The sequence below is a fragment of the Miniopterus natalensis genome, chromosome 11 (genome assembly GCF_054644295.1).
Source record: "Miniopterus natalensis isolate mMinNat1 chromosome 11, mMinNat1.hap1, whole genome shotgun sequence".
Lineage (NCBI taxonomy): Eukaryota > Metazoa > Chordata > Mammalia > Chiroptera > Miniopteridae > Miniopterus > Miniopterus natalensis.
This window is the reverse complement of record NC_142091.1, coordinates 17,126,906-17,142,096: the sequence shown is the minus strand read 5'-3', so window position 1 is coordinate 17,142,096 and position 15,191 is coordinate 17,126,906.

Sequence of the window (15,191 nt, the reverse complement as noted above, 5' to 3'; positions counted from 1 at the left end):
TGTTTTGTTTTCATTTTTCCATCCCTTTCTGTCTGTGTGTGTCTTTTGATCTGAAGTGAGTCTCTTGGAGACAGCATATGTAAGGGAGTTGTTTTGTTATCTATTCAGCCACCATATGACTTTTGATTGTAGCATTTGATATATTTGCATTTAAAGTAATTGTTGATAGATAGGTATTTATTACCATTTTATTATTCATATTTTCTCCTCCTCCTCCTCCTCCTCCTCCTCCTCCTCCTCCTCCTCCTCCTCCTCCTCCTCCTCCTTCTTCTTCTTCTTCTTCTTCTTCTTCTTCTTCTTCTTCTTCTTCTTCTTCTTAAGGAAGACCCTTTAACATTTCTTGTAATACTGGTTTGGTGGTGATGAACTCCTTTAGCTTTTTCTTCTGGGAAGTTCTTTATATGTCCTTTGATTCTAAATGATATCTTTGCTGGGTAGAGTAATCTTGGTCTTAGGTCATTGCTTTGAATATTTCTTGCCAATCCCTTCTGGCCTGCAAAGTTTCTGTTGAGAAATCAGTTGATAGTCTTATGGGAGCTTCCTTATAGGTAACTAACTTTTTCTCTTGCTGCTTTTAAGATCTCTCTTTGTCTTTAACCTTTGGCAGTTTGATTATGCTATATTGGTGTGGGCCTCTTTGTGTTCATCTTGTTTGGGACTCTTTGCATTTCCTGAACTTGTATGTCTATTTCCTTCACCAGGTTAGGGAAGTTTTCTGTTATTATTTTTCACATAGGTTTTCAATTTCTTGCTCTGTCTCATCTTCTTTGGGCATTCACATGACACAAATGTTGGTATGCTTGAAGTTGTCTGAAAGGTTCCTTAAACTATTCTAAATTTTTTGGATTCCTTTTTCTTTATGCTTGTCTGATTTGTTTTTTTCTGTTTCCTTATCTGCTAAATCACTGATTTGATTTTCTGCTTCATCTGCTCTATTCTTGATTCCCTATAATGTATTTTTTATTTCAGTTATTGTAATTTTCATTTCTATTTGTTATCTTTATTTTAATCTCCTTGTTGAATCTGAGGCCAGATGCTGCTTGTTTGAGAGATTTTAGGAAATCCTGAAGCCAAGAGGGGCTGTTTGTATGGAAAAGCCACTGGGAATGACTTGGGTGGGCCCACAAGTTGGGTGGAGTGGGGTCTCAGGGAATCACCAGGGTGGGATGAACACTGTTAACCAGGTTGATGGAGACTCACATATGGCACCCACCTGCCAGTTCTATGGGGAGAGGACTCTGCAAAGGAACAATTACCTTTTCCAGCACTTCTTTCTGGGAGAAAGCTGCCCCTCCAGCTCCTACCCTGATGCCAGAGAGTTCCTTCCCACAGGCCCCTGTCCCATTTTGGTGCCCCAGCACTGGAGTTCAGAGAGACTGAGTTTGAGTAAGACCCTGTATGCACCCCTTAAGAGGATTACCTGGAATGCCAGCAGCCCTTTGTCTCACTTAGCCACAACCTCACAACTAAAAGCTATGGGGAATTATTTTCCTGGGGCCCCTCACTCCCTTGGTGTGACTTCTGCAGTCAAAAAATCCCTCCCAATTTTTAACCACCACAAGTGGTATGGGATCAGCCAGTTTGAAGTCTCTACCCCTCCTACCAGTCTCCATGTAGCTTTTTTATTTCCTTGGTTATAGGACTTCTCTTCAGCTAGATTTTAGGTGGTTCTCAATGATGGTTATTCTTTAGTTTAGCTGTATTTTGTGTGCTTGCAGGAGAATGTGAGTACCTCGTTTATCTATACCTCCATCTTGACTAATAGTTAAATATTTTAAATTTGTTATATGTTTAGTAATAACAGTAATTAAGCTAAAAGATATAAAATATATCTTAGAAAATATTTCTAACTAGAAAAGCAGACAGTTTTGACTACATTAAATGTTAATTTATTATGAAATTAGCACTTAATGTAGTATTTAATTGTAAATGAAATGAATAATTGAGAAAATATTTGCAGTACCTTTATTATAGTTCTTAATTTTCTATCAATACTCATCATAACAGAATTTTTAAAGATTAACATCAATGTTCAGTAAAAGTAACAGGCAGTCTCATGAATATCAAATACTACTGTAAAGGATTATGAAGGATTTAATGTTAACTACTAAAATGCATTCAATAACAACAAAAATCATTGTATAAAATGTCACCTAACATATCAAATTATTATTTGATGCAAGTCAATAAGAAATAGATCAACAACTATTTTATATAATGGTAATATAAATATTTATGACAAAAGTGAGTGTTCTCTTGCTGACAAATGATAATATCATTGTTACATGTTAGCCCTAAATTCCAGGGAGGCTGTGGCTTAAAGTTTACCTGATTTGAATATGAAGAGCTTTGGGTAAATTTCACAGTCCTTCATGCAGAGAGCAAAAGTTAGCGTTACCCATCTGTGAAAATAACTTAACATTTACTAATACGGGCAATATTTTATCTACTTGTACAATATAAGTCTTCTTAGAATACTTTGAGTGTGTGAATTACTGAAGAATCTCAATCTTGGCATATTTTTACAACCCTGTCAAAACAAAAACTAAGAATTTTTCATAAATGAGGCACATATTATTGTTATTCCCAGCGTGTCATAGTTATTCACTAAATTCGTGATTATGATCAAGAGTCTTTTATCTAAATCACAAAAAAGCACATTATATTTTTAATTTTAAGCATTTATTTACTGTCATTTATCTTTTATAAACAAAATTGTTAGCTTTTTAAATTTTTGCAAATTGTTTGCATAGTGCTGTGCAAAATATGAAGAAACAGTCAAGTGTGAAACCCTTATTTTATATTATGTGTTTGGCACATATTTGAAATGATTTAATTTGTATAGAAATAGACTAATCGGTCTCAACTTCATTCTCACAGCACTAAGGTCTTACCGTCATTGTCCTTACTGTACTGTGTCATGTACCACAGTTACAAGAGACATATGTTTCCCAGAAGAGCATTTTTGTACATTTTTGGTGTCCTCCCCAAAGCACAGACTCATAATATTGTAGGTGTTCAATAATAATACAAACTTCTGTACCTCTCAGCTATGTATGGCAATGGCTGTCACTCTTTTTTCTTTAGGTTGTAGTCATTATTGGGAGGCTCCTGAATTCTGTGTTGGACAGTGTGTGTTCTGCAGCTAGCTACTGAGATACCTCCTGAATTCTTCCTTTGCTGTCCACCCCTTTCCTTTCCACTCCTTTCTTTTCCTTTTTATATGAATAACACATTTTGCTATGTGCTGTAAAGCAGAGCTTCCCAACAGCTCAATGGTGCCCTGTGGAAGACTTATAGATACATCCTAAGAGACTGACTTTCAGTCCTTGAGATGGACAAGTAGAGCTTAGAAGCTTCCAGAAACACTTTGGACAGTACTTCCAGATTAAAGTAGACTTGTCCCTGGCTTGTCTGAGGGAGACCGGGATTAAATAGAGTCAAACTATACCATGGTGTACGCAGTGAGCATATTGAAGATAATGAATCCTCACCACTCATCTACATGGTATTGAAGACAACCACAGATGTGCTCTACAGCATGGTTATCAACCTTAGCAGCCAGCCACACAAAACACTCTCCATTACAGAAGGGGACATGTGGAATTTCTGGAGGAATTCCTCTTCCCCATGCCCATGAACTTGTCACTCAGCCCAAGGTACTACCAACCAGGGGCCAGAGAACAAGGAAGTTGAGTGGGACTCCTGACAGGTGAGTCTTCAGGTGGCCACTCCCGCATTTTGAATTTATATATACTAAACACCTTTGTCCCTTTGCAGTTAATGTGTCTTGCACTTGGCTGTTGAGTGCCTGCTCCAACAATGTATGGGTATTCTGTAAAGCAAGGATCACTTTTTTAAATACTTAATATGAAAAACTTTATGTCTAAAATCCATACCCACAGTGACAAGAAAGTTCAACATAAAACTGTCAATTAATAAGACTTAAATTATTTAATAACTTCAGCTAGGGAAAAGTATTAAATTATTATTAAATAAACAGCTCATGTTTTTATCGCCAACCTCTCAACAAAGTTTCTCATAGATGAAAACTATCAAAAATGTAAAGAGGTCACAACTGAAAGTCATGAAAAATTGCATTTAGTTGTTCAATGCATAAAACCTAATTAAAAATAATAATGTTCACAGGAAGCTCAAGTTTCCCCCTTAAGGAGAAAACATTATTTTGAAGTTTGATATAAATTCATCACTTACTATTTTTCTTACTACTTCATAATTAATTATTCTTATCATAATTATTTAATATTGAACAGTTGATTAGCCTTTCCACCAAGCCCACTGTAGACACCTTCAAAGGGTGGGAGGGTCTGTTTCAATGACACAGAATCAATCACAGGTGTGCCACTCGCTTTGAAGGATCTTCACCTTTCAAAAGTTATGTGAACATAAACTGAACTATCTGCAATAAAGTGTGAAGCTAGAAGCACCCGGTTGCTATAGAGATGCAGACAACTGAGGAATTGCATTTAGCTGGAGAATAGGGAAAAAGCTAAGGATAAGGGGAGAGAAGTTGGGGGAAAAAGCCAATACAGAAGGAAAAAAAAAAAGCCTGCTTTAGGTTTTTTAAAAATGGTGTACTTAAAAATATAGAAGCAGACATTAACTTTGTCCATTTCCACTGATTTTCATGCCCCCATTTCTTATTTCCTCTCAACCCACCAAAACTGGCCCGTGTTGCTCACTCACAAGCTAAGACTTCTTTGGATCCATTATAGGGTGTTCTGTCGCCCAGTGGCCCTCTCCATGACGCATCCCTCACGGTAATCAACCAGTCACAAATCTTTTCATTTCATACATCCTACCTTGCTATACAGTCATAAACCCATTCACTCAGTCCAGCAGGCATCTTTCCTTCTCTTGCTCTCTAGATTCTATTCCCTCAGCCCAGCCTAGCATGCAGTCCTACCAGGATTATCTCTGAAACCTGTCTGCTTCTCTGTGCCACTTCTTTATCAAAAAATTAGAAAAATGCAGCTCATGAAGGTTTAATACATGGATTTGCATTAGAGAGTGAGCAAGCAGTCCATATGTCAGCTGGCCATATATCCATCCATACTACCTGGATTTTTCTTAGAAAATAGTGGGATTTATATAATCACAAAGGGTTAAAAGTGATGCGTTGAATCATTGCCTTGTTCTCACCATTTTTGAGCAGCTTACATGCTAACAGGCTACAAGAATCACTCAAGGTGGTCAATTTTATAAAAGCAAGTTCTTTGACTAGAATATGGGCAGTTCTTTGCAATGGGAAAATGCCTATACAAATCTTTTGTATGATACAGAAGTTTGTTATTTATCTAAGGCAAATTACTTAAAAGAGTTGGAAAACTTATTTTTTAAAGGCAGTGCTCTAAATGTGCTGAGCTGCTAGGTAAATTGTTGTCAGTGAGATATTGTATAGAAGATTTTTAAAATATATTTTTGTAGCAAGTATTTAGACACAATTTGTCCCTTTAAAGAATAAATGACATTTTAGTCCTTGAGAAAACAGCTGATTTTTGAGAAAGCAAATACATTATAGACATATTACTTTGAAAATTGATGTTTTAGCATGTTTTCATCACTATGTGAGTTGCTGTAAATATGTGTATGGGTCTCCTGTGGATCAAATCCACACACTTGAAAAAAACTTAGAAATGTAATATTCAAATAAACAGTCTCCATATATTTTAAAGCTATTATAAAATCAGACTTTTTGATTAGAATATAATTTAATAAAAGTTTTCAACATAAACTTTGAATAATTAGTGGATTGGATCAAAAAATAAATGTGGGGATTCAATAAAGAAAACAGTTGTTTATCCAGTGTTCCATTGGGATCTATAAATCTTTATGGTATATTTTCAACTTTGATGGCCATTAAAACCAGTACCAAAGCAAACTGATATTATAAGCAGATTTTAAAATATCTGTACCATAAGTATTAAGGTAAAATTTCAAAAACAATAAAACACATTTTATTACATTGCTATAAAAATATCAATTAAAATACACTAATATAAAGTGCATAATGTTATTAGATTTTATTAACAGACTATAAAAACAGTATTATAGGGAAAATCAAAATATTTAACTGATCAAACTAAAATACACTTGAAATATCCTTTATTTTCTACCTTTTAACTTCCATATTTACACGGTTTATTGCCCAAATATATTAATATGTTGGGGTGGTCAGTGTAAATAATTTATAAATTCCACTGGATACATATTGGAGTGCATGCTCATTTTTATATTCCTAAAGGGCATAGAAAAATTTGGATGCCACCCTCATCTATATACAATGTTAAATGTTCTTAATGAATAGAGGCATGCTCAGGATAATTGCGGGTTCTTTGCCTGTAACCTGCCTCACCCCAGTTCTGGCTTACTCTATGCATATGGAATAAACGACCTGAGAATGAACATAAAGTCTACCATTAGAAAACCTACAACCACTCTTGCACTCATTTTTACAGCCTTTCTGATCGTCAAATTTTTCTAGACGTTTGATGTGTTCTTCTACTGTCTGTCTTACCAGGGATTTCACTTATTTGATACGGATTCTTTTGCAACCAATATATTCTGCATGCTTTTATGTTGGTTTTAAAAGTGTTCTGGCTCATTTAATTTTGTATATTTTATTTCCTCCAATTACAAAACAAGCTTCATTTTTTTCTCCATTAACCTATGAATCTTTATAATGGGTGTGAAAGTAATTTCCTATATTATATAATTTTTTATTTTCTTGAAATATACTTCATCTTCAATTATTTGTGGCTTTCAAAAAGACCTCTCAAGTAAAATTTTACATCATACAGAATAATAAAATATTTTACTTTTGTATAATAATTATCTCTACCCATTGAATCCCTATGAGGAATCTACTGAATTCAATTTATAGTTGCACTCCACTATCTCAGGCAGTCAATAAATATATTATCAATCTATTTTCTAATAAAAACATATAAAAGTATAACAACTTTGATGTAGTATGAATGTGCAACAGATTATAATTTACTATTTTTTTATCATCTATATTTATCAATTATTGTAAAGATTTAAAGGCCACAAAAACCAGTACCAACACCACCACATACCAACAAACTCTAATTTGAATGGTGTTCTTTGGGAAACATTCAGCTAAGGCAAAGCTTCCTGCCCCTCCCCCATAATTTCATTTTTTTTACTTTTATTTTTTAAAAATATTTTTGTTGATTTTTAGAGAGAGAGGAAGGGAGACGGAGAGAGAGAGAAACATCAATGTGAGATCAAAACATCCTTCTGCAGCATTGGCTGCCTCCTGCACACCCCCTACTGTGGATGGAGCCCTCAGTCCCAGCATGTGCCCTGACCTGGAATCAGGGCAACCTTCGGTGCATGGGATGATGCCCACTAACAGCCACACAGGCCAGGGCCCCCCTATAATTTTAAAATGATATTTTTAAGCTTATAAAAAAAAGCAATACAGACAATTTTGTAAAGTGTGAAAGTACATAAAAGTACACAAAAGATGGTAGAAATTACCTATGATCCCACATTCCACAAATAACCACGAATAATACTTTCTTTGAAATTCATCTAATTTTATATGCAAAATTGTATTATATATGGTATAATTATATATACTTAACTACTAACATTATATCTTTGTATTCTTCTAGAGTAAAATAAAGATATTGAAATAGTGTTTCAATAATATATCTGGAGACGGTGATAATTAAGCACTTTCCTAAGCAGTAGATCTGTGATCTCTTCCTTGGACTAAGAGGTGGGCAATGGCAAGAGCACATTGTACAAGACTGTTCTGAACAGTCAAGAAAGCGGACAGGTTTGTGAGCAGGGTCATCTTAAAAGTGACATCATTACAGCACATGTTAGTGTTGTTAAAAATGTTATGCAAAATATATTCATTAACAGCCAAAGATAATTTCAGAGGAAGGCAGTTGGATAGGGTGTGACTAGATACACACAACTGAATCCTTTCAGGAGCTAAAAAGCGAAGAGGGGGAAAATCGGGAAACAGGAGAGAGGGCGTTCAGTTTAGGGCTTAAACCCCACAAACTGGGATGTGTATGATCGATAATGGGGACAACGGTAACTCTAGTACCAATCAACTGCTTGAGTTGTTTTAAGGACCAGATGGTTATATAATTAGAGTGTCTACCTTTATTTTCCTTTCTTTAGGTTTCTTCCTTCCTAACCAAGCGAATATTACTACTTGTTAAATGGCAGAAATAAGTGTTATTGATCTAACTTTGCTACCATGGCATTTGTGTTAAATGACTCAGTCAATACCAACATTTCTACAGATACACAAATGTACTTAGTATTTCTTTCATTAATGGTGTATAAGCTTCAGCTTAAGTCAGAGCCAAGGCAAAGATAACTGGTGCAAACCAGTTAAAGGGAATTAAATGGAATAGGCTTTAAGCCAGAAAGATGTTGCTTTGAATCCTGCTGCACCATTACTAGCTGTGTGCCGTTGGGCTGTTTACTTCATCCCTCTAAGCTAAATTTTCTCATCTCTAAAACAAAGCTAGTACTACCTAAATTGAAACACTGTTTTAAGAATTAAAAATTACCCATATCATAGTAGCTTAATAAAGAACAATCATCACTATCACTATTAAATTGTCCAAAGTCAAATTAAATTTTAAAATATTGAATGTGTGTTTTGTGAATGTGACTAGTGTAGAAGTTTAAACTGGAAAGCTCAATCTAACATCCACTTTTTACAGTCTGAAACATCATTGTGGAAGGGTTGGATTATCCAAGTAGTTTCATCAATTCTCCAGCAAGAACCTGTATATGAATGAAGTTAAGCAAGCTTTCCTGTGGCCTCATTATTAGAAGTAATACAATAGTATTTGTTAATAAATAGGTAGGGGAGAAATGTGTTGCTCAAAACCCCATTTCTGTGTCACTTGCTCATTTACTTACCAAATATTTATTCAGTGTGTACCTGCGCTAGGCTCTTCAGAGTCTGGCTTTCTTCAGACTCCCGAGCTTTCCTGGCTACTAATCACATCATGATTCCTACCTCAGGGCTACTCATCACTCCTGATTCACACCCAGCCCTTCCCTCTGTCTGGAACGCTCCTCCGTTTCTTAACTAATGTCAGCCTCCCAGGGCTTTATAATGAAGCTCAAACATTGCCTTTCCCGTGGTGCTTTACGTGACCATTCCTATCCTGGAGCAGGGGTCCAGATGGGGAGCTAGTACCAGGGTAGGGGTACAGCAGTGATCCTTGCCTTGAAGATCACTTCAGGTTTCTACCACAAATGTTGGATTTGCAACACATTTTTTTGTACTCACTTGTATGTGTGTGTTTATGTACATGTGTCTGTGTTTGGGATCCTTTTTTATTCCCTTGTGATACCACGATCCCTAGTAAATGCCCTAGAAATATATGGTGAATGAATGAGGGAATGAGGGAAAAACTGCCAAGTCCTACTTGGTAACTTCTTTCAATCACAGCGACTCCGGGAGGGAATAAGAAACATAAAACAAGGAAAGTAATCTTTTTGGTTTAATAAGGACTCTGTGGTTGTGGAAGAGAGAATTTATCAGCATTAAAGTCATGCACAATGTCAATCAGTTTCATGGAGGGACTATGTGGGGTAGATAGATGACAAAAGATTAATCAAGCATTGCTATAGGGCAAGATTAGTGTGCTGATTTCAAGTAAGGATGACAGATTAAAAAGGTAAAGCAGTGCACTCCAGGAGGCACCAGGCCATTGTTCCTACTGCTCAAAAGTGACTGCAGCAAAATATATGAAAACCAGAAAGTATCAATTTAACAGGGAAAAATATATAAACATTGGAAAAAAAACTAGACCCTGCCGATAAATGATTTAGATAATAAATAAATACACAAATAAATTTATTTAATTGTTGGTATTACTCTGAACAATGCACTGGCCTCTTATAGGGCAAACACTGTAAATAATGTCATCTATTTATGTTAATGTCTATGGAAGTCAGTGTTTTCCAGGCATGCAGAGAATGGTTTTCAGCAATCACCAGTGGCTGAAAAAAAAAGGTATAAAAAATTCAATTGTTTTTGGAAAACTTAAGTTCAGGTTCATATCATAAGTAAATGTATTCTACTTGACTGTGGGAGAGTCAGGTCTCTCGTTGATGGAGAGAAATTTTGAGTTGGTCTCATTATATAAAGGAGAGCAATGAGGCTTCTAGCTGTATTTTTAAAATCATCATTATGGTGGCATAGGTTAACAGTGATGTTTTCTAATATAGTGCAGGTATTATTTCTTTTAAACAAGATAGGGAGGCTAGAATGAACTCTGCAGTGTTGAATTTGAGTTGGAGTTACCAGTATGAACTCAGGGCGAGCTGAATACATGATAGATAGATGATAGATGATAGATAGATAGATGATAGATGATAGATAGATGATAGATGATAGATAGATAGATAGATAGATAGATAGATAGATAGATAGATATAGATATTGATAGATGATGATAGATGATAGATATAGATAGATGATAGATAGATGATGATGATGATGATAGATGATGATAGAAGATAGATAGATAGATAGATAGATAGATAGATAGATAGATAGATAGATAGATAGATAGATGATAGATAGATGATAGATAGATATAGATAGATAGATAGATAGATAGATAGATAGATAGATAGATAGATAGATAGATAGATGATAGATGATAGATAGATGATAGATAGGTGATGATAGATAATAGATGATAGATATAGATAGATGATAGATGATAGATAGATGATAGATAGATAGATAGATGATAGATAGATAGATAGATAGATGATAGATAGATGATAGATAGATAGATAGATGATAGATAGATAGATGATAGATAGATAGATGATGATAGATAGATGATAGATAGATAGATAGATAGATAGATAGATAGATGATAGATAGATGATAGATAGATAGATAGATGATAGATAGATAGATGATAGATAGATAGATGATGATAGATAGATGATAGATAGATAGATAGATAGATAGATAGATAGATAGATAGATAGATGATAGGTAGATAGATGATAGGTAGATAGATGATAGATAGATAGATGATAGATAGATGATAGATAGATAGATAGATAGATAGATAGATAGATAGATAGATAGATAGATGATATAGATGATAGATAGATGACAGATAGATGATAGATAGATAGGTGATGATAGATGATAGATAGATAGATGATATAGATGATAGATAGATGACAGATAGATGATAGATAGATAGGTGATGATAGATGATAGATGATGATAGATAGATAGATAGATAGATAGATAGATAGATAGATAGATAGATAGATGATAGATAGATAGATAGATGATAGATAGATAGATAGATAGATAGATAGATAGATAGATAGATAGATAGATGATAGATGATAGATAGATGATATAGATGATAGATAGATGACAGATAGATGATAGATAGATAGGTGATGATAGATGATAGATAGATAGATGATATAGATGATAGATAGATGACAGATAGATGATAGATAGATAGGTGATGATAGATGATAGATGATGATAGATAGATAGATAGATAGATAGATAGATGATAGATAGATAGATAGAGATAGATAGATGATAGATAGATGATAGACGATAGATGATAGACGATAGATAGACATAGATGATAGACGATAGATTAGATGATGATGATAGATAGATGATAGATAGATAGATAGATAGATAGATAGATAGATAGATAGATGATGATAGATTAGATAGATGATAGATAGATAGATAGATAGATAGATAGATAGATAGATAGATAGATAGATAGATGATAGATAGATAGATGATAGATAGATAGATAGATGATAGATAGATAGATGATTAGATAGATAGATAGATAGATAGATAGATAGATAGATAGATAGATAGATAGATAGATAGATAATAGATAGATGATAGATAGATAGATAGATAGATAGATAGATAGATAGATAGATAGATGATAGATAGATAGATAGATGATAGATAGATAGATGATAGATAGATAGATGATGGAGAAACATCACTGACATGTATGTATACATGGGTTACTACACTATCTTTGTCCTATGTGAAAACCTGGAAGCAATGACAACCAGTAATGATAAGCAAATTCACTGTCCAGATTTGGGGGTTTATTTTATTTTGTTTTATTTTATTTTATTTTATTTTATTTTATTATTTATTTATTTTTTGGTGGGAGAGATTAATCAAAGAACTTACAAGTTTATAAGCATAACCCATGGACACAGACATTGGTCTGGGGAAGGCCTGGGGTGGGATGGATGTGGGGTGGAGGGATCAATGGGGGGAAAGGGGACATCTGTAATACTTTCAACAATAAAGGTAAATTTTTTTAAAAATTTGGTTTTTAAATATCACTTTCCGGTAAAAGGAAAAGGAACTTCTGTAAGTATCATACTAAAGCTAGGACAGAAAATATACAAGATAATCCATACTTCATGACTCACTTCCAAGAAAAAGAACAGAGAAACTTCATAAACACATTTTACCAATAGCTGGGTGTTATCCCAAGTGATGCCAATGGAAATAGCATGGATCCCCTGAAATTATGTGATAAGGACATTTAACTTCTATGGTATTCTTACCAAAACTTTATAACCCAGTACAATCATGAAAAAAGCATCCAGTGAATTAAAATTGGGGGACATTCTGCAAAACACTTGACCAATATTGATCAAACTGTCAAGGTCGTGAAAAACAAAGATGATGAAACTGTTGCAGAATGGAAGAGACCAAAGGGATATGAACAACCAAATGCAGGGAAGTATCCTGAGTTGGGACCTGGAACAAAAAATTATGCTTATGGAAAAACTGGTAAAATCCAAATAAAGTCTGGACTTAAATTAATAGTAACATGCTAGTGTCAGGCTCTTAGTTTTGACAAATGCACCAGAGAAACGTAAGATGACACCACTACGGAAAACTGAACTAGGCGAGGGTATAGGAAACGCTCTGGAGTATCCTTGAAAATCTTCTGCAAATCAAAAATTCTTCTAAAATAAATTTTACTTTTTAAAAAATTAAGAGTTGGTTTCTTAGCATATAAAGGAGAGCAATGAGGCTTCTGTCTGTCTTTTGAAAGTTATCAATATGATGTCATGGATTTCATAGTTATAGCACAGACATTATTCCTTTTGATATCTAAATTTTCCCGTTTCCAGCCAATCTTCCAGTTGGCTCCTGAAAAGTTTTGACATATCTCAGTATTTATAATACCTTCCTTGCTTTCTGTTATTACCAAAAATTTTCCAGGGACACTTTGTACAATTTTTTTCCTAGACTTGGGATGAGTTATTTTTCCAAGGAACTCTAATGCCTTTCAGTAGAAAATGGTATTAGATACTGTAAACTGTGTACATGCGGTGCTTATTTTTAACAGGTTGTTCATTATTTCTAAGTCTTTAGTGTGTAGAACTACGAAATGCATATTTTATGGAATATATAAAATATACTGGAACTTCCAATTCAAATTCAGAATTACCAGGCTTTTTACTTATCTTTTTTCAATCTTAAGCATGTATCACCTTTCTCCAATGCTTTTTCCAACAAAGCCAGCATAATAATTCATTTGCTTTACATAACAATATATATGTAACATTCTCAGAATAGCAATATTAATATTAGCATCAACAATATGGTTAGTGAAGGCAGTGTTACTTGTATTTGCAATTATTTTTGTCTTTAAGTGTTATCCCTCTTCAAAGAGTAAGCCAAAACTTTCTTTTTTTTAAATAATTTAAATGATGCTACTCTGAATAGCTATGGAAGATTTATTTGCTTCTTTCTTTCCATCCTGATTTTCTGTTCCTAGAGAAAATACTCCTCCTTTTAGATAAATGCTGTGTGCCAGGCAGTTGTCTCTACCTTGCCTTTTCTCACATAATGTGTCCTTGAGATCACTCTGTCATGGTATATGGAGTCTCTCCCCTTTCCTTGAATAACTACATAGCACCCTATTGTATAGATACCCCAAAGCTTAGTAAGATAGCCTCTCCTCGATGGACATTTGGGTTATTTGGGGGTTTGCTATAATAAATTGTACTGTAATAAATAGCTTTGTGCATGCCACTATTATAATTCTGCTAGCATATATCTAGGATGGAAACCTACAAGTATGATTTCAGGGTCAAATAACTTTTATTATTATTGTGGTCACACAGTCATTTTTAACCTGGACTATTTCTTCAGCTTCCAAATTTCTCTCCCTGCCTACAACCTCACTGTATAGCATTGACCACACTTATGTCAAGATTGCGAACCTAAAATACAAATCTGGTCATTTACCCCTTTGCTTATAGACAGAGTTTTGTGATTTGTCCATCTCTGTGAGATGAAGATGAAACTGTTGAGTGGGACAGTTCACAACCACCTCTGGCTTTGCTCTGTAGCCTCACTCCCAGCACTTCCCTCCATATAACAGCAACTCGAGTTTTACCAAACTTTTAGAAGCTTCTGAAAGACATATACCCTCTCGTGGTTTACACATATTTTTCTCTACCTGGTAATCTCTATACATCCATAAAAATTTAGTTCAATTCTGTCTCTGTGAGTTCTTCCTGAATTCCCTCAAAATCAGAATTAAACTCCCTACTTTTCTCAGATGTCACTCTGTCCCTCCCTCTACTGGAGCCTTGATCACATGGTTTTGACAACTCTCTATGAAAAAAAAATTGTCTATGATGTACCAGAGCTGTGCTGAAAGTTTACATATATATTCTATCAGAACAGCAAAGTTAAGTAACATATCCAGGGAATAACAGTCATGAGCCTGAATAATCTGAGCCTAGTTGTTATTATTCTACAACTTGAGGCCATGGCCGGCCAGTGTGGTGCAATGGTTGAGTGTCACCACATAAACAAAGAGGTTTCCAGGTTGATTCCTGGCCAGGGAACATGCCTGGGTTGTGGGCTCCATCACCAGCAGGAGGCAGCTGATCAATGCATTGATGTTTCTATCTCTCTATCCCTCTCCCTTCCTCTCTCTCTAAAATCAGTAAAAAACCCCACACATATTAAAAGCTTGAGGCCTTTGATGTAGACCATGCTACTTTTCTAAATGTTGTGGATTCTTCCAATTTCCTTTTCAGTTTCTACACCCCTCATTGCACCTTAGCCTCATTAACTCAGCAGA